At 40.8% G+C, this 18,090-nt stretch overlaps 1 protein-coding gene across 5 annotated transcripts in view; it reads left to right on the top strand.

Annotated features, from left to right (window-relative positions):
• Window positions 1–8,521: 8,521 nt before the first annotated feature.
• ERBIN (erbb2 interacting protein) overlaps window positions 8,522–18,090 on the top strand; it is a 189,278-nt gene continuing 179,709 nt past the window's right edge. For 3 of the 5 annotated variants that reach the window (XM_027863531.1, XM_027863530.1, XM_027863528.1), the window contains exon 1: window positions 8,523–9,072. The gene's annotated coding sequence lies outside the window, so the exon portion shown is untranslated. Of the gene's footprint in view, window positions 9,073–18,090 lie in introns of all 5 variants that reach the window. The other 2 variants (XM_027863532.1, XM_027863529.1) reach the window with 1 other exon arrangement.

Genomic DNA, 18,090 nt, shown 5'->3' with positions numbered 1-18,090 from the left:
TTAGTAGATCTGGATAAAGGTATATTTACAAATAAAGGTAAATTTACAAATAAAACAAATCTGGGAGGAATAAGTAAAATGTTGGTTCACAGGGTCAGTCTAGACTATTGGGCTGAATCTAATAAGACACGATGTAATAGGAATAAATCTAAAGTCATACACTTAAGTTCAAAATATCAACTTCATAAATACCCTATGAAGGAAGTTCGGCCAGACAGCCGTTTTGTCTGGAAAAAATTGGGGGGTTTAGTGGACTTCAAGTTCAATATGAGTATAGCTGTGTGATATGAACTACAGAAGTTAAAAAAAGCTTAAGTAATTTTAGACAGCATTAGGAGAGGCCTAGTGGCCAGTCTGAGGCAATGTATTACTCTTTCATACTCTGCACTGGTTATCCTACATCTGCGACAATCTTTTCAATTCTGTGTTTTAGGGAGGATATTGATAAGCTGGAGAGTATCCAAAGAGAGAGCAACCAGTATGGTGAAAAAGTCTTATAGAGATTGTTGGAAACAACTGATGATGGTTAGCCTTTAGAAGAGAAAATGGGACAGGGAGGGTGGCATGTCAACTGTCTTTAAACATCTGAGGGGCTGTCACATGGAAGACAGATTCAACTTGTTCCATTTGGTCCTAGAGAGCAGAACTGGAAGTGAGGGGTAGAAGCTGTGAGAGGCAGATTTTGACTCAAAGAAAGGAAAATTTTTTTTCTAACAATTAGAAATATTCAAAAGTGGAATGGGCTGTCCCAGGAATTAGTGCATTCTTATTCACTGGTCATCTGCAAGCAGTCCTTAGTTTAAGTGGATTCTCATTCAGGTATAGGTTGGACTAGGTGACCTTTCAATTCCTAGATTCTGTACCTCTTTCACTCTGAAATCTGTACTTCCCTCTCTGATCTTTCTCCCCACTAGACTCACACATTTAAGTGCCAACAGTACATTTCCACCTGAATCTCATACTAACTAGCATTTCAAATTCAACTTGTCTCAAACATGTTTATTGCCCTTTCCCCCAAGCCCTGATAATATTTTTAGTCTAGTTCTATCAGTGGTACTACCATTCACTCAATCTGCCATTTTTTCAAAACATTGGTGCTATTCTTGACTCTTCCCTTCTCTCTTCTCTTATATGGTCAGTTACAAAGTCTAAATGATTGTACCTTCACACTATCTCTTGCATCATCTTCTTTTCCCTATTCCCACTCTTATTACCTTGGTATAATCTTCACCAACTGCACCAATTACTGTCACAGTATCTTAAAAGGTCTTTTATTCTCTCCTCTCTTCCACTTCCTTCAATCCATGCTTCATATTGCTACAATATTCCTAGTGAACAGATCTGGTCATGTCATTCTTTTTTCTTTAATGTTTCCTTTTTTCTAGGCTAAACATACCTAGCTCCTTCAACTGATCCTTATTCCTTTTTAGTTGCCTTTTAGTGTCTGATCAATATTCAGTTAGCCAATGTCCTCGCTAAAATGTGGTACTTCAACTGAACACTATTTCAGATGTGGTCTGATCAATGGGGTGTAGATCAGGACTTCTTAAACAATGCTATATGGGCAACAGTAAAAGATTTCTAAAAGCACAGCACCAAAAATTAATTAAAAATCAAATTCATAATGAATCCGAGGTGTTTCTGGCAGCGCTTGCCTGTTGCATAGGGCAACTTCACTGCAGCTTTGGTTCCGAACACAAAGCATTTACACTTTGCACTGCGCATGTCCTCAGGCCATGCAATGCCAACGAAAGCTGCCAAAAGGAGAAAAGGGGTTTCAAGTGGAAAAAGTTTGAGAAGCCCTGGTGTAAACTATCACTTTCTAATTCCTGGAAGCCATGCTTCTCTTAACGATCCCATGATTCCATGAGCTTTTTTCACTGCCAAAATCATACTGTTGACTCTTCTCAAGCTTGCATTCCACTAAAACTCCCAGATCTTTTTCAAACATTACTTTATTAGGGATTGTTATGATTCAGTCAATCATACTATACATCTGTATATTATCTATTTTTATAGTATTTGGCTTTCTAGTTAGGGCATTGAGTTTTGATTTGAGTTTGAGTTAGGGGATTGACTTCTGGTCATAATCTAAAATCGAAATCCATTTTAAAGTCCTGGAGAAAGCCATTCAAAATAACCTAATATCTTTAAAATATGAGAGTGTAAAGCTAAGATCTAATTTACTATTTTGCCATTCCTATAAGATAGACGCAAGTAGTTAGTCTCAGTAATTAATAACTAAGATAAATCAAGTATTTTTAATTCATTATATTTATAACTTGGCTATCAAGCTGTGTAGTTTTCACCTGTGATATACATTATTTTCTTGAAAGTGTGCAGATGATAAATTTCAGTCAATATAAAGTTTTATCAGAATTGATCATTTAATGTAAGATGAGATTAATAAGACAATATAACAATTGACCAAGTAGTAGAAGGTTTTAGGTAAATAGATCTTATCTTTCAACTTCTAAAGGTCATTCTAGTTTGGGGGATTATTCTTGGAATGTAGAAAGAGCAAACCTTGATCAAAATTGCAAAGTATGTGAAATGTGTCATTGTTACCCCCTCAGCCTTCTCTTTCTACACTAGTACCAGATACTTAGTATCATATTCCTAGTGCCTACAATCATCTCTGAATCTGTTTCTTCATGTGTTAATGGGAGTTGGGGGGAGGTACCTCTCAATAAAACTTATTTTCATGGAAGGATCTGACAAATTAATTCAAGTTAAAAAGCATAATATGACTGATAAGATATCTCCAAGGGCTATTTGCATTTTTGTTCAATTGTTTCAGTTCTATCCGATTCTTTATGACCCCATTTCGGGTTTTCTTGGCAAAGATACTGGAGTGGTTTGCCATTTCCTTCTCCAGCTCATTTTACAGATGAAGAAACTGAGGTAAACAGGGTTAAGTGACTTGCCCAGGGTCACACAGCTAGTAAGTGTCTGAGTCTGGATTTTAAAAGAAGACAAAAAAGTTAAAGAATGAAGTAAAATTTTAGGTATCATCTAGCATAGACCAAACAGGTAGGAGAGGTATTCTGGGGGCCAGATTTTTCTGGTCTTTGAAATAATATTATGCAGGAAGATACTTGGGTAAGCCCTAAGGGTAGTTCCAGAAATGAAGAGGACCATGAAAGATGGGGAAGGAGGAGGGTTTTGGCCTGGATGACTTAGCCAGAGCTATTCATTTAGGCTACTAAAGGATTTTTGACATTTGGGTTGATTCATTCATTCAGTAAGAATTTATTATGTACCAGATACAATTCTAGGTTTCATCATGAGCAAGATGAAATTGAAAGTTCCTGCCATTAAAGAACTTATATTCCTGTGTGTGTGTGTGTGTGTGTGTGTGTGTGTGTGTGTTGGGGGGGTTGGGAGGGTAGGGAAGGGAACAACAAGCAGATATGTAAGAAAATTTAAATGTAAACACAAAGTAATTTCAGGGGAGAGGTCTCTAGCAAGAAGGATGGGAATGGGAAAAGACCAGAATTTACCTCACATAGGAGGTAGCATTTGAGGTGAGTCTTGAAAGAAGCTGGGACTACTGAGTTGGAGGTAAAGGAGGAATGCATTCTAGGTTTGCAGGACAGCTTGTACAAAGACAGGAGATGGAATTTCTCATTCCAGGAAACAATAAATGGGCAAGTTTGGTTGGGACCTAACAGTCTGGAAAACAAAAACCATTACCACCTTCTCTGTTCTTCCTTTGGGAAAGTTTAGAGTCCACAAAAGGAAGATTCCCCCTCCTCAAGCATTTATGTCACCACCTCCCCACTGTTTTCTGGAAGTTGTGGATTTACATAAGTCTTCATCTCTCTCAGGAGAATAGTCAGACATTGCTCCAATACTAGTATCTCTAGGATTTGTTCCTTTGTGGAGTTCTCTGGCTTCAGTCACTGATGACATAGAGTTGACTCACAGCCTCATGGGGGCCCTGACATTTCTGGGTATTGAAACAATTTGAAGCAGAAATCATCCAAGTCAAATGTCTTTCCTCCAAGGGTGTTCTCCTGATCCCTAGGCAATCCAATTTTTTTTTCTTTAAACTTTTTTAAGTTTAATTTTTTAATTAATGAAAATCTTCCTTTTCTTCCTAACTCCAGCCCGCTGAAAAATAAAACACAACTCGTTACAAATCTGCAAAACAATTCTTTCATCGGTCATCTCCCAAAAATACGTTTTAGTCTGCATCCTAAGTCCATCATCACATCTACTTTTAAGAACTTGTCTTGTTCACGTGGAATGAGAATTGGGATACTCAATGAAATTTGTTTCATCTCTGCAGGTCTCTTTACTCTGGGAATTAAATCTGCATCCTCAGTAGGAAGTCAGTTCTTTCAGTCTCAGGTTAAGGCACTGCACCCCACATTGTGGTAAAGGACACTACAGTCAGAATATTTGGTTTTTAAGTTCCAGCCCTGCCACTTATGGGCTTATGAGTTCTTGAATGCGTCAATTTTACTCTCTAGTCTTGTTTCAAGGATTGCAATCATAGGCCCTCATACTTCCCATAGGTGCAGACACAGGAACTCTAGAATAAGGGATGCTCCTAAAGGTGGTACTACTGGGTTTAAGACGAATGAGACTCTTAGATCTACTTAAGAAGAGATTCAAAGTTTAGAGATTCTAAATCAGGTTGGTCTCCTTTGGAAAGATTAGAGTCTTTGAAATGGGGCTGATGTAGAGCAGAGTTGGAATTCATACAACCCATTATAATTCTAATCAACATTATTAAGTTTGGGTCGGAATTTCATCAGCCTTTAGAGGTCCAGGATGAGCTAAAGCTTAATTAAGTAAATATTTACCATTCTAGGAAATATTGTAAACATCGAGGTGGACTTGGAGAGTCAGCACAGTCTAAGGTTCAAATCTTGGCTCTGGAATATGTATGTATGACTTTGGGCAAGCCATTTAACCTGAATTTGTTTTCTCATATGTAAAGTGGGGATACTATTTACACTACCTTGTAAGGGTGAAGAGAGGAATGCCCTTTGCAAACCTTAAAGCACTTCATAAATATTATTACACGGACTTTATATTATATCCATTGACATAATCATGATGTGCTGGGAACCTAGCTTTGGGTTAATTGTATGCATCAGCTGCTTTCTTGACTTGAAAGCTTCTCCTTGAAAAGAGATACAGGTGATGGAATACTACTGTGCTATAAGAAATGATGAGCAGGATGATTTCAGAAAAACCTGGGAAGCTAAGAACTCATGCAAAGTGAAGTAAGCAGAACCAGACGATTGGACACAGTAACAGCAATATTATGAGAATAATCAGGGGCAGCTAGGTGGCACCGTGGATAGAGCACTGGCCCTGAAGTCAGGAGGACCTGAGTTCAAATCCAGCCTCAGACCAAACACTTGACACTACTAGCTGTGTGACCTTGGGCAAAGTCACTTAACCCCGATTGCCTCACTTAAAAAAAAAAAAAGAATGATCAACTGTGAAAGATCTAGTTTACACTGATCAAGATAATGATCAGACACAATTCCAAAGGACCCATGATGAAAAGTGCTATCCACCAGGGAGAGAACTGATGAACTCTGAATACAGATTGAGGCATAATTCTTTTTACTATCTTTATTTGTATTGTTTTCTTTTGTGTTTTTTTTTTTGGCAACATGGCTAATATGGAAATGTTTTGTATAGCCTCACAGGTAATCAAAATCAAATTGCTTGCCTTCTCAGGGAGGGGGAAAGATTAGGAAGGAAGGAGAGAATTTGGAACTTAAAATTTTAAAAAATGATTGTTAAATTTTTTTACATGTAATTGGAAGATATCTAATGAAATAAATAAAAATAAATTAAAAAAAAGATACAGGTTCTAGTTCCTGTTATGCCATAATAATTTATATTTATATAACAGCTTTCAAAATGTTTTTCTTAATAGCCCTATAAAATAAGTAGTGCAAATGTTACTATCTTCATTTTATAGAAGCAGAAGCTGAAATCCAGTGACTTGCCCATGGTCATATGTATAGTAAATGCCAGAGAAACAACTGGAACCTGGATCTCTGATTTGCAAGGATGATGTTCCCCACGTGATCTTAAACAAATGATGAGGTATATATATCGTGGGGGGAAAAGGCTGGATTTGCAATCAGGGGACCAGGGATTTTTCTGGCCTTAAATATGTATTATGTGAATTTGGGCAAATCTCAGGGCCTCAGTTTCCCCATGTGTATAATGAGGAAGTTGGATAAATTGATATCTAAGATGCCATCTAGTTGTAAAATTGTTTTAGTTGTAACCCTTAAACACACACACACACACACTCCCCAGGGACCAGAGATTTAATGAATTTTTCTGTAAACCCCTCTAAAATCAGCTCTAGACCAGTGAAATAATCTGTTAATCCAGAATATAATGCCCCCCACTCCATGTTTTGGACACGTAGAGCGGATGAATTAATTCGAGGGCATTTTCAACAGTAAACATTCACTTTGGTAAATTAGCTGTTGGGGATAATTTATGAGTAGTTCTTTCTGGATAAAAGCTTAAAGCCATTTATTAGATAATACCGTATATAGGACTTTTTATTCAGACTACTTAATAAATAATTTCCTGTCATATGCAGGGTCTGGGTTAGACAAGTGATTTCAGGGGCCCAGAAATTAGCTACTAGCATAGAAATGATGCAGCTTCGTTGAAGGCAGGGGATAAAATGTGCACCATATCTCCTTTTTCTGTTCCTCTTCAGTAGTGAAACAAGATCATCTTTGAGTCTGTTAACATATCAAAAGCAAGAGCCAAACAATGCAAAAAAGCTATACTACTCCACTGTTACAGTTGAGGCTTTTTCGGTTTTTCCAGATGCAAGGAAACTGAATGTTTAAGTATCTCCCTTAATAATAAATGCAGATGCTTTACGCAACTGAATGATTATGGCTAGACATAATCCAACAGCTGCAGCGCAGAAAGAAGCTGTTGGTGGTGCATCAAATCCTTTTTCAAATGAGGGCACTATGTAATAACAAAAGCAATTTTTGGAGCCGCCTTCCCTCACCCTAGCTTAAGTTTTGTCTGGCTGTTGGTCTGAATCAGAGGCCCGGAGGCGACTCAAATGAACTGCTCTGGGGGCAGACAAGCAGCGAAGCGGGCCCAGCGCGGGAAGGGAAGCGGGCAGCCTGGGTGTGCAATTCCCGGCAGGCGGGAGTGCTCCATCTGAGAGGGATACCTGCCGGCTCGAAATCCCGGCTGGAAGGAAGCCTCCACTGCCCCTTCACACCTTGCAGACGCCACCCCCACCACTCGGGGCTGGAGGGCCGGAGGGACCGGGCGGGCGAGACTCGGGGCCTGCGGCTCGCGGCCCGGGAGACAGACCCGGGGAAAAATGCAAGCACTTGGCTCGGCTCCCGGAGGAGACCGTCGGGCGCCTCCGGGCCCTTTCGCGACTTCGGCCTTAGGATGCACGCTGCAGCCGGGGGCCCGGAGGAGCCCTCGGAAGGAAACTAGGTTTATGCAAAAAAAAAAAAAAAGTTACCACTTCGCGGCTCCCCGGGGGGCCCCCCGGGGCCCGGTGGGGGCGCGGGCGGGGGGGAGGCGGGGAGGCGGCCCGGACACGCTTCACTGCTCCACCTCGGTGCACTTCTGCCTCGAACCTGGCGCGGGCGGCCCCTCCCCCACCCCGCGCTCGGCTCCCCCTCCCTCCCCAGCTCCTTTCATTCCTTTCCCCTCCCCAGAGGCCGAGGCGAGCCATTGGGCCGTCTCACCGCCCCCGCAAGCTGACTGGCTCGCGCCGGCCTCCCGCCGCCCCGCCGGGCCTGGCAGTTGGGGTGAGAGCCGGCTGGAGGCTGCTTCCCGCCGCGGCCCCGCCCCCTTCCCCTCCCCCTCCGCCGCGCGCAGAGCCTTCCCCCCAGGCCTGGTCGGGGGCGCTGTTGCCGCCCGCTCCGCGCCAGCCTCAGCCGGAGAGGCCGCGCTCCCTCCTGCTTTGGCCCCAGCCCGGTCCCTCCCCCCTCCTCCGCCTCCTTCCCCTCCCCTCGGGTCGGTGTCTAGTGAATGTGGCGCGGCTGGCCGCGGCCCCGGCGTTACCCTCGGCGGCGTCGCCCGTGTCTCTCCCTCTTTCTCTCCCTTCCAGCTGCCCGCGGTCGGTCGCGGAGCCTCCTCCGCCGCTTCAGCGGTCCGGGGCTGCGGAAGTGGGGCACGGGCGGGAAACCGCGAGCCTTCGGCGAGGGCAGGGGGTGGGGAGGAGGAGGGGACGGAGACCCGGGCCGGGCGGACTGACGGCCGGGGGCGGCGGCCGGCCCGCGTGCCTGCCCCCTCCCTCTTTCTCCCCGGACTCCGGACCCCGGCGGCGGCTTCTCGGGCGAAGGGCGCGGCAGGCGCGGTCGAGACAATAACCCGGGCGGCGGCGGCGGCGGCGGCGGCTTCTGCGGGAGCTGGCCTAGCGAGGGCCGCGGCGGCGGCGGCGGCGGCGGAGGAAGGGGCGCGGTGCAGCCGCGCTCGCCGGACCCGGAGGGCCCGAGGGGGCGCGTCGTCGGCGCCCGCCCGCCCGGTGGCACCGCGAGCGCACTCGGCAGCTTTGCACGATTGGGTTCGGATCGTCCGTCTCTGGAGCCGGAGCTCGGACGGTCCTCGGCGGCGGCGGAGGCGGGAGAGACAGACAGACAGACACCCCCCACCCCCGCCCGCCTCCTGCTCCCCGGCTTAGGTCGAGCTGGTTTTCCGGGTTCCCCTGCGCGGACCTGGATTCAGCTTCTTTGCCTGGGCAGGAAGTGAGTTTCATGCAGTAATTCCGGGCGGTGTCACGAGAGAAAACTTTTTTTTTTTTTTGCCTTCCCCTTTTCCTCGGGGGATCCTGGTTGGGGCGGCTGGGAAACTCGTGTCAAAACTTGAGACCAGGAAACCGGCCTGCGACGCCCCCCTTCTACCCCAAAAGCCGAAGCCAGCCTCCGCTTCCTCTGGCGAGTGGCCGCCCCGCATCCCCATTCACATCCGCCCTCCCCGAGAGAAGAGACCCCGCGGGGGCTGGAGGGGGAGCAGCGTCTTGGGGAGAGGGGCCCCCCATCATGCTCTCGCAGGGAGCCTGAAGAAGAGGCCAAGAACTCCGGAGAGGTAATTGGGGGGCGACGTGGGGAGGGGAGCAGGGGCTGGAGCAGGAGCTGGAGGAGCATTTTTCTCTCATCGGCTCCTTTGGAAGCCCAACTGCCCTGGATCTGTGAAATATCGGGGCTGCCTCTTGTCCACCTTGTGGTCTGGCATTATTAGGGGAGAGGTTGGAGGAATCCGGGGAAGCGCGGAACGCACAGTTGCCTTTTTTTTTTTTTTTAATATAAAGCTCTTGAAGACATAGGGTTCCTTTGTTCTGCCCAAGGTCCCGAAGTAGGTAACTTGGCCGCTCCTAAAATGCGTTCTCCGAAGGTATTTGTTTTAAGTGGACCGAATCTAGCAACTTTGGATTTGCCAATTAGTCAGGAAGACGTCGCTCCTTGGTTCGCCGAAGAGATCGTCTGCCACGTTTGTTTACACTGTTAACTATTCGAGGGCGTTCAAGTTAAGTTCTCGGGGAGCTGAGGGCTCCTGACAGTCGCCCGGCGTGCGGCTGCTGACTTTTCAAACACAGTGGCAACAACTACAAAAACTCTTTGTTTATTTTTGGGGTACGGATGAGGTTTAAGGAGATTTTAGTAAAATTTAGCCTATGTTTTCTTGCCCACAGAAGAGGGCATTTATTTTGGCCCTTTAAAGAACCATATAATAAAGAATTATTTCACGAATTTATTAAAAAACAGTTACCTTAATCGGATTTTTCCTGTTAGTGCCCAGTTTAGAAAGGAATGGAAATAAGGGATATGATTCCTTGTTCTTTCGAGTAAAGAGAGAGGTGTAAGTTTTGAAAAACACCTGCAACTAGGTTGATAAACCTTTGATACTATTTATCTGCATGACAGTCACAGTACGCATTTACCCACAACTTTTCTGGTATTTATTAAGCTTGACTTTTTGAGAATTGTACCATTTTGGCATAAATACTTTATATTATAAAATGGATTTCTATCTAGTAAGGGTTATCAAATTTAATTTGCAGGCTGGACTAATAAAAAGCGTGGCAAAAATTATTGTAGACTGTGATTTAAAGTCACCGAATCTGAGTTGGAAGGGATGTCAGAGGATACCTAGTTCAGTCTAAGTGTCCAAACAATTAGTAGACTTCACAGATTCTATCAGTTGGTTCTTGGGTTGCAACAGATCCGAATTTGTTAGTGTGAAAGGACAGTTAAACTTGTGTCAGTAGTACTTAGGGAGCTAAGGAGCAAAGAGATTGTCTTTTTGAGTACAAGGAAAATTCTGCAGGTAATTTCCCTTTCAAATATCAGTTGATACTTAGTTTACTTATGAAATCTCAAATAATTTGTGGCAGTTGAGGAAAAAGATGGGAGCTTCCTTAGGGAAAGAAGAAAGTCCAAGTTTAAAATATCTTGATCAAATTTGTATTATTACTTCTTCCTAATAACTTTGACCTGTATTAAATGCTGAAAGATGAATGTTAAAATTTTACTGCTACATGTTAAGTAAGGTTGACCTTTATCAGTCTTTTCTCTGCAGATAGTTACTTTCTTGCTAATTAGTTCGGCAAGTAAGTACTAAATCAAACTAGCTTGCTCAAAGAATATAAAATGCATAACTGATCTTCTTTATGATTTTTGAATATATTATTAGCTAGCCAAAGAGGTTATTCCTGGATATCTGAAAAAGCCGAACAAAATAAATGACATTGAACTTGAGATTCCTTATATGGCACATCCTTGGCACAAAAGCAACGAAGTCTAAATAGAGCAGCAGTCCTCTTACAAAGAAAGAGTACTTTGCAAAGTTTTGTTTCTCTGCCCTAGTGACTTACAGAAGAAAATCATTATATTAAGCAGTAAGTCTGTGAACCAGTTTTTGTTTTTTTTTTAATGTAATTTTTGTTTATCTCCTTTTGGGGGAGCCACAAATAAAGAGTCAAGGTTTTGAGTCAAGAACTTTTCAAACAGGGTGTTATTCCTGTTATTTGAATAAATGTTCCTTACCTCCTTCCCTCTCCTCTCCCCTTTTCTGTTAGGAAACTCTCTGTACCATTGCAGAACCTCCATTATTTTGCAGTTTATAATCTGCAGAATTTCCCAGGCCACTAATGATTTGTTTCAAGTTGCTTAGCCAGGTGTGTGTCCAAGGGTTGGCTTGAATTACAGGTATTATCTAGAGACCAGCTATCTAGTCATGTTGCCTATTTCCTTTTTTTCTTTAATAAAAGCATAGTTCACTTAGCAACTATAGATCTTAGATCTCCACAGGTCCATTAAGCTTGTTGGATACTAGCTTGATGAATTTATGAAACTATTTTCTTCTTCTGACAGCCTAGGAATAGAAAGTAGACACAATCTCAATTCACTTAACTTTCCTAGGCTTGTTTCCTCACTTGTAAAATGAAGGAGTCTGACAGGGTGATTTCTAAGTCCCCTTCCATCTTTACATTCTAGCATTTTGTGATTCTTGCTTTTTTTGTATGAGCATATTTATAAAAATTACATTTCTCCTAAATGTTGTTATCAGTTGTATGCAGTGGCTCAAATGTTTTAAAATGGTCTCAAAGCTTAGTGCGAATGTATATAAATGCTTAGAATTCTTTTGGAGTGTTTGATCAGTGACAGACATCCCTGAAAATTTTGCTTAAGATGCACAAAATACAGTCAGTGATTTTTATTTGGTTTATTGAAAATATAAAATATAAATGTTGATTTACGTCCACATGCTAGTTAATGTGATTTGAGTGTTAAGTAATAAAGAAGAGTTTGCAGTTTTAGATGATGTCATCCTAACATTTGAGTGCATGAAAAAGCTTTTGCCAAAGTGTGGAAGCCAAATTTTGATTTTGTGGTTTTAGTTGTCTTGGGTTTAGTAATGAAGGTGGGAGCAGCATACCGTGGGGGAATGATCACTGTATTTGGAGTAGGAAGACTTGGGCTCTGCCACTTTGCAACTTGTATGATTGTTGGCAAATTTTCCAAACTCTTTGCTCCTCTATTTCCTCATCTTTAAAATGAGGGGGCGTTGTACTAGAAGACCTCTAAGGTCCTTTCCAGCTTTGAATCTGTGATCTTAATTGTTTCATTTAACTCCTTGTGATAAGTTTAAACTGTGTATGTTTCTCCTATGCAAGAATGAAAAGGTTTAAACAAGAATTATTAACCCAATTTGTCATTGAAACTGAAATGATTTTCCTAATGAACTTCAATCCATTTCCACCTTGCTTTTTGCTATTTCATTTCTGTTCCTTGCACTTTACCCTTCTCTGCCACTTTTTCTCTTTCTCCTGGAACACCCCTTGATACGCATAAACCCCTAGAATACTTACTCTTTCAGATGCATTTTTTAATTTTCTTAACATGCATGGCAATATTTGGTACTTTCAGTTATGGCATGTGACTTCTTAATCTGGAATATAATTTAATTATTTAATGCTCATGATATACTAAGTACTATGAAGAAAGTATAATTGTTATATGTTTCGCTTTTTATAAAGGTTTTTATAACTTCAAATTCCAGGCTCATTCCAAGAGAATTTTGTTTCTCTTCATAGACATTTCCTCTTTCAAGGCTTATGCCATGTATTTATCTTCCATTCCATCCTAGGTTGCTATCATAAGAATCATGTATCAGGTCCATTTTCCTTCTGTCACTCAAATTGATCATTTGACTTTTTTTCCCTTTCTGTAACATAAGAAACTCCAATTGTTACCCTACCTAATTCCTTTCCCTCTTCTTCCTCTGACTGCCTTATTTGACAGTCATTTTCATTTCCCTTTCTCTGCTCAGCGCTCTGGATGTCACAAGCTTGCTTTCTCTGTGGACTATCTCGTTTCTCCACCTGAATTGCTGCTTACCCACCTCTTCTTCACTGTTCCATGTCCCATGTACCTTGCTGTGTTCAAGGTCCTGTTAAAAAATTCTTGCAGGAAGACTTCGCTTCCTAAACTAATCTGATTTTGTATCTTCTCTTCATTTAAATACCTAATTTATGATTTAACATAGTAACTTGCCATCATTTTTGCATGTGTTTTGTTTTCCTATCTAGATTGTAAACTCCTGAAAGTCCGGAATAGTGTGACATCAGATCACCTTATATTTTGATCTCTCTTTCCTCTGGTCTTTTTAAAAGTCTTTTTAAAAAAATCATTATTACTTCCATGATAACATTCTTTGTCTCTATATCAAATCATTATTATTCTCACCTTAAGAGTTTTAACTACTAGGGTGACCCTGGGCAAGTTACTTAACTTTACTCGCCTTCAGTTTCCTCCCTTATAAAATGAAGGAGTTTGACTGGATTAGGGGTTCTCAACCTTTTTTGTGTTGTGGACCCGCTTGGTGATCTGGTGAATCCTATGGACCATCTCAGAGTAATGTTTTTAAATGCATGTAGTAACAAACATAGGATTATAAAGGAAACCAATTGTGTTGAAATACATGTTAAAATATTATAAAAGGAGTCCAGTTACCTCAGGCTAAGTAAGTACCCCTCACCTAGACGATCTCAAAACATTAAACTAGACATTATTTTGGGACAAAGGGATCAGAAATATGACAGAAGATACAGGCCACTTCATGTCTTGTAATCTAAAATAGGTGCTATAAACAAATTGGGTCTGGGACTGAAACTATAATTTCATTGGTCTAGGGAACTTCAGGATGAGGAAATTCCATCTACCAATGTGGTTTGGCACTTCTTCAGCTTAGAGTCTTAGAGAGTTATCTAGACTATAAAGATAGATAGTGATGATAAATAAGCATAGTATTTTATATTTATCCAGAGATCACTTATTCTGTAATTTGAATTATCCAAGAGACAGTGGAGAAATCTAGGGATAAGTTAAAAAAGTTCTGAGCAGCCTAAATAGTAGACACACCGTTATGATAAAATAAAACTTATACTTTATAAGAGAACTTTTAAAACTCAGTCTATTTAATTTTGACTTTACAAAGAATTCTGATAAGCTGGCTTTTCTAGCTTCCTAGTTCATATCAGATTAGAAGTAGCAAATTAAAAGGGAAATTGAGGTGTTTGGGAGAAGCAAACATAGACTTCAGCAAGAAATGATAGGAGAATGTAGAAGAGGGAGAAAAATTACAAAAAAGTAGACAAATGAAAAAACATTGTTGACTTTGCCTACTTAGTTGGGCTAAAGAGTCCCTGGGGCATCATTGTATTATAGCTCAATATAATAGCTAATTTATAATAACCTTTTGGTCATTAAGAAAAGCTTAAATTATATTCATTGTACTCTAAGAAGGCATGGGAATACATAATACATTTGGTTAAATTCTAAAAAAAAATTTACCTCAAAGGGTAAATTTTAGTTATCTGGAAGATTTGCTTGGGATTGTGAAATACCTCATTCACCAACAGTGAAGTCTTTTGGTATAATATTCAACTGGAAGTCTTGAAATCTTGGTTTTTGTTACAGGCTGTCCAAAAATTAGCTGTGTGACCTTGTATAGGTATTTAGTTTCTTGGGATCTCAGTTTTCTCACCTTTAAGGGTTGGACTAGATGGTTTCAGTTTCTTTCTAATTTGATCATTTATTGAATCTTAGTGAAATAAACATGTGTTTTAAGTAGAAAGAACCCCACTTCTTGCCTTTTATGGGCTTACATATTGGAGAATATAGTCTTTGCATTCTAGTTTTATGTGAGTGAGAATGGCTCTGACAGTTAGCTGTGTTCTTCCTCTGTTGGGAACAGGTTTAAAGGGAATGATCCTCTCCTATAATGGAGTATTTGATTTCTCTCTACTACTGAAAACTCTTTGGCAGATCACTGGTGATTCATATTATTATGAAGATCAGTCTAAGAAGGCTGCCCCTCCAAAGAGAGCTTGCTGTGGACTTGTTCTAGCCCAGCCTCAGCATCCTGGAAGCAGATTTTATTTTTTGGTCTTTCCTATGGCTTCTGAGTCACTCAAAGAGATGCTTTAGATACACCCACTTGCAAGGGAGTCTCTCAGAATATTCATAACTAGCTCATGTTTGCAAAAGTTTCTATGAGGCAGCGTAGTTGGAAATGGATCTTTTGGGGGCCCTTAATTTTTTTTCTTTTTAAATTAAATTCTATTTTCTTTTCAGATCCATATTCTCTCTCTCTCTCTCTCTCTCCCCCACATTTCCCATCTTACCCCCTTTGATAAAACAAGAAAAACAAAACCACCTCTATAAACATGTATAGTCATGCAAAACAAATTTTCACATTTGTCATGACTAAAAAAAAAAGTTTCAGTCAGTGGTCTATCAATTCTGTTAGGAGGTGGGTAGCATGTTTTATTTCATGAGTCCTGTGGAGTTGGGGTTGATTGCTATATCGATAACATTCCTGAGTCTTTCAAAGTTGTCTTTAATTGCTCTCTTGATTCAGCTCACTTCACTTGGCTTCAGTTCATAGAAGTCTTCCCAGGTGTCTCTGAAACTGTCACCTTCTTTACTTCTTGTAGTACAATAGTGTTCTATTATATTCATATGCTATAATTTGTTTATCTATTTCTCAATTGCTGGGTATCTCATCCGTTTCCAGTTCTTTGCAACTACAAAAAAGAACTACTTTAAATACTTTTTTAATATGTAGGATCTTTTCCCCATCCTTTGGTCTCTTTGGAATATAGGCTTAACAGTGGTATCTCTGAGTCAAAAAGTTTGTAACTTTTTGGGCATAATTTTTTAAAAATTAAATTGTTTTCAGGTCCAAAATGGCTTCTTCCCACCTTCCTCCACCCCCACTGAGAAAGCAGGAAAAACAAAACCTGTTAGTTAAGAGCATGTATTGTCGAGCAAAACAGATTCCTGCTTTGGCCATGTCCAAAACCAAACAAAACATCAAAATGATAAGCCTCAATCTGAGTTTGAGTCTATCAGCTATCTTATCTGGAAGTGAATGGCAGAATTGTGGTTGGTCATTGTGTTGATTAGAGTTTCCAAGTTTTTCAGAGTTGTCTTTAGAGTGCTTGTATTTATGAATTGTTCTGGTTCTACTTAGTTCACTTTGCATCAATTCATACAGGTTTCTTTGAAACCATCCCATTTATTATTTATTACAGTACAATAGTACTCCATCATATTCTTATGCCATAACTTTTTCAAGCCATTCCTTAATTGATGGATTTTCCCTTAGTTTACAGTTATTTGCCCCTACAAGAAGAAGTACTATAAATTAATTTTGTACATGAGTCATTTTCCTCTTTCTTTGTTCTCTTTGGGGTATACCTCTAGTATGCAGCATCATTGGGTCAAAGGTTATGCATAGTTTAATAATATTTTGGACATAGTTCCAAATTGCTTTTCAGAATGGCTAGACCAGTTCACAGCTCCACCAACAGTGCATTACATGTACCTATTTTTCCATAGTCCCTCTAGCATCTGTCATTTTCCTTTTTTTAAATTTTTTTGCCAATTTAGCCAATCTGATAGGCATGAAGTAGGAACTCAAGAGTTGTTTTAATTTGATTTTCTCTAATTGTTAGTGATTTGGAGCATTTTTTGGTATGATTGTTAATTTTCCTCTGAAAACTGCCTATTCATATCTTTTGACCATTTGTTGTTATTGTTGCCTGTCCTTTGTTTTGGAAGAAGATCAATGACATTACAGGGTGAAGTCTTGACTACAGCATGAATTGGATTTAAATGAGGCAGAGTTGCACAAACTTGTTAGCCTCACTCTCTTTTCCAGAGTCATCGAAGTCTAGTGGCAAGACAAAGTCAAGATGACTGGTGATGGCCTGGGTTGAAGTGAATGACTGGCTTTTTCGATGTCTGACCAAGCTGAGTGTTCCACAGCACCTGCTTTGGCTGCCTTCCTGGCCATTGGAACAAATTCTTCTTATCCAGACATTCTGCAGGGGGGATGTCTTCACGTGCTTGGGATAAACATCCCCCATGTTTGAGGCCTGTCAGTTACCCTCAACTTGGTTTAGCCCTTCTGCTGAGACAGTTTTATCAGAGTGTAGCTGCTGTACATGCTACAGCTTCTTGGAGCCACAGGTGAGAGTTGAGTGAGGTGGACACCAAAGGAATGGATGAACAGCACTGACAAGGGTTCAGCAAGCCCTTACACCAGAGGTGCTTGTTCTCCCTGAACACCCCATATACCCCATGTGAAATATGGTTGAGATACAAAGGTGAAAAATAGTTGCTGGCCTGAAGAATCTTAAAAGGCAGTAAGGGAGATGGTATAAACATGACATCGTTGGTGAACTGAATTTGGTGTTGAAAAGGAAAAACGATCTATTCCACATCTGGATACCAAGAAAAAATTATCTGCCAAGTAACTAAGATATATAGTACTTAGTGATTTTCTGCCAGCAAATATACACATCAGAACAAGATTGTAGAAGAAATGCTTGGCCAATAAGATGGCACCTATACTTATCAAATGTAACTAGTTCATCTGTTGTGGCCCCTGGGTTAAGGGATACATCCTTCATGTTAAGTTCATATTTTTTCAACCAGAATGTTATCTTAATAAACTCTTTTTTTTTAAAAAAAGACTAAGTCTTTATATGAATACTAAAATAAGAATCAGGAAATCTCTGTTTTAGCCACTGTTGTTGTTCTTGTTACATGATACCTCACGTTTTCTTCTTAATCTTCTGTCTCTCTATCTCTTTTTAGCCTTTTAAATTTGTTGTAATATTTCTAGTTGCCTCATGGAGTCATTGGCTTCTCTTTGGTCCTAATTTTCTTTTTCTTTTTTTTAAATTAATTTATTTATTTTTAGTTTTCAACATTTACTTCCACAAGATTTTGAGTTCCAAATTTTCACCCCATCTCACCCCTCCCCCCACCCCAAGATGGCATGCATTCTGAATACCCCTTCCCCTAGTCTGCCTTCCCTGCTATCTCTCCCCCCCTTTTCTTATCCCCTTCTCCTTCTATTTTCCTGTAGGGCAGGATAGATTTCTGTACCCCATTTCCTGTATTTCTTATTTCCTAGTTGCATGTGAAAACACTTTTTTTCTAAACATGTATTTTTAAAACTTTGGGTTCCAGATTATCTCCCTTCCTCCCTCCCCACCCACCCTCATTGAAAAGGCAAGCAACTCAATAT

This window comes from Vombatus ursinus, unplaced genomic scaffold (assembly GCF_900497805.2).
Source record: "Vombatus ursinus unplaced genomic scaffold, bare-nosed wombat genome assembly UNPS02014772.1, whole genome shotgun sequence".
In the NCBI taxonomy this organism is placed as follows: Eukaryota; Metazoa; Chordata; class Mammalia; order Diprotodontia; family Vombatidae; genus Vombatus; species Vombatus ursinus.
Note: the sequence above shows the minus strand (reverse complement) of the source record. Positions and strands in the feature narration are given on the sequence as shown.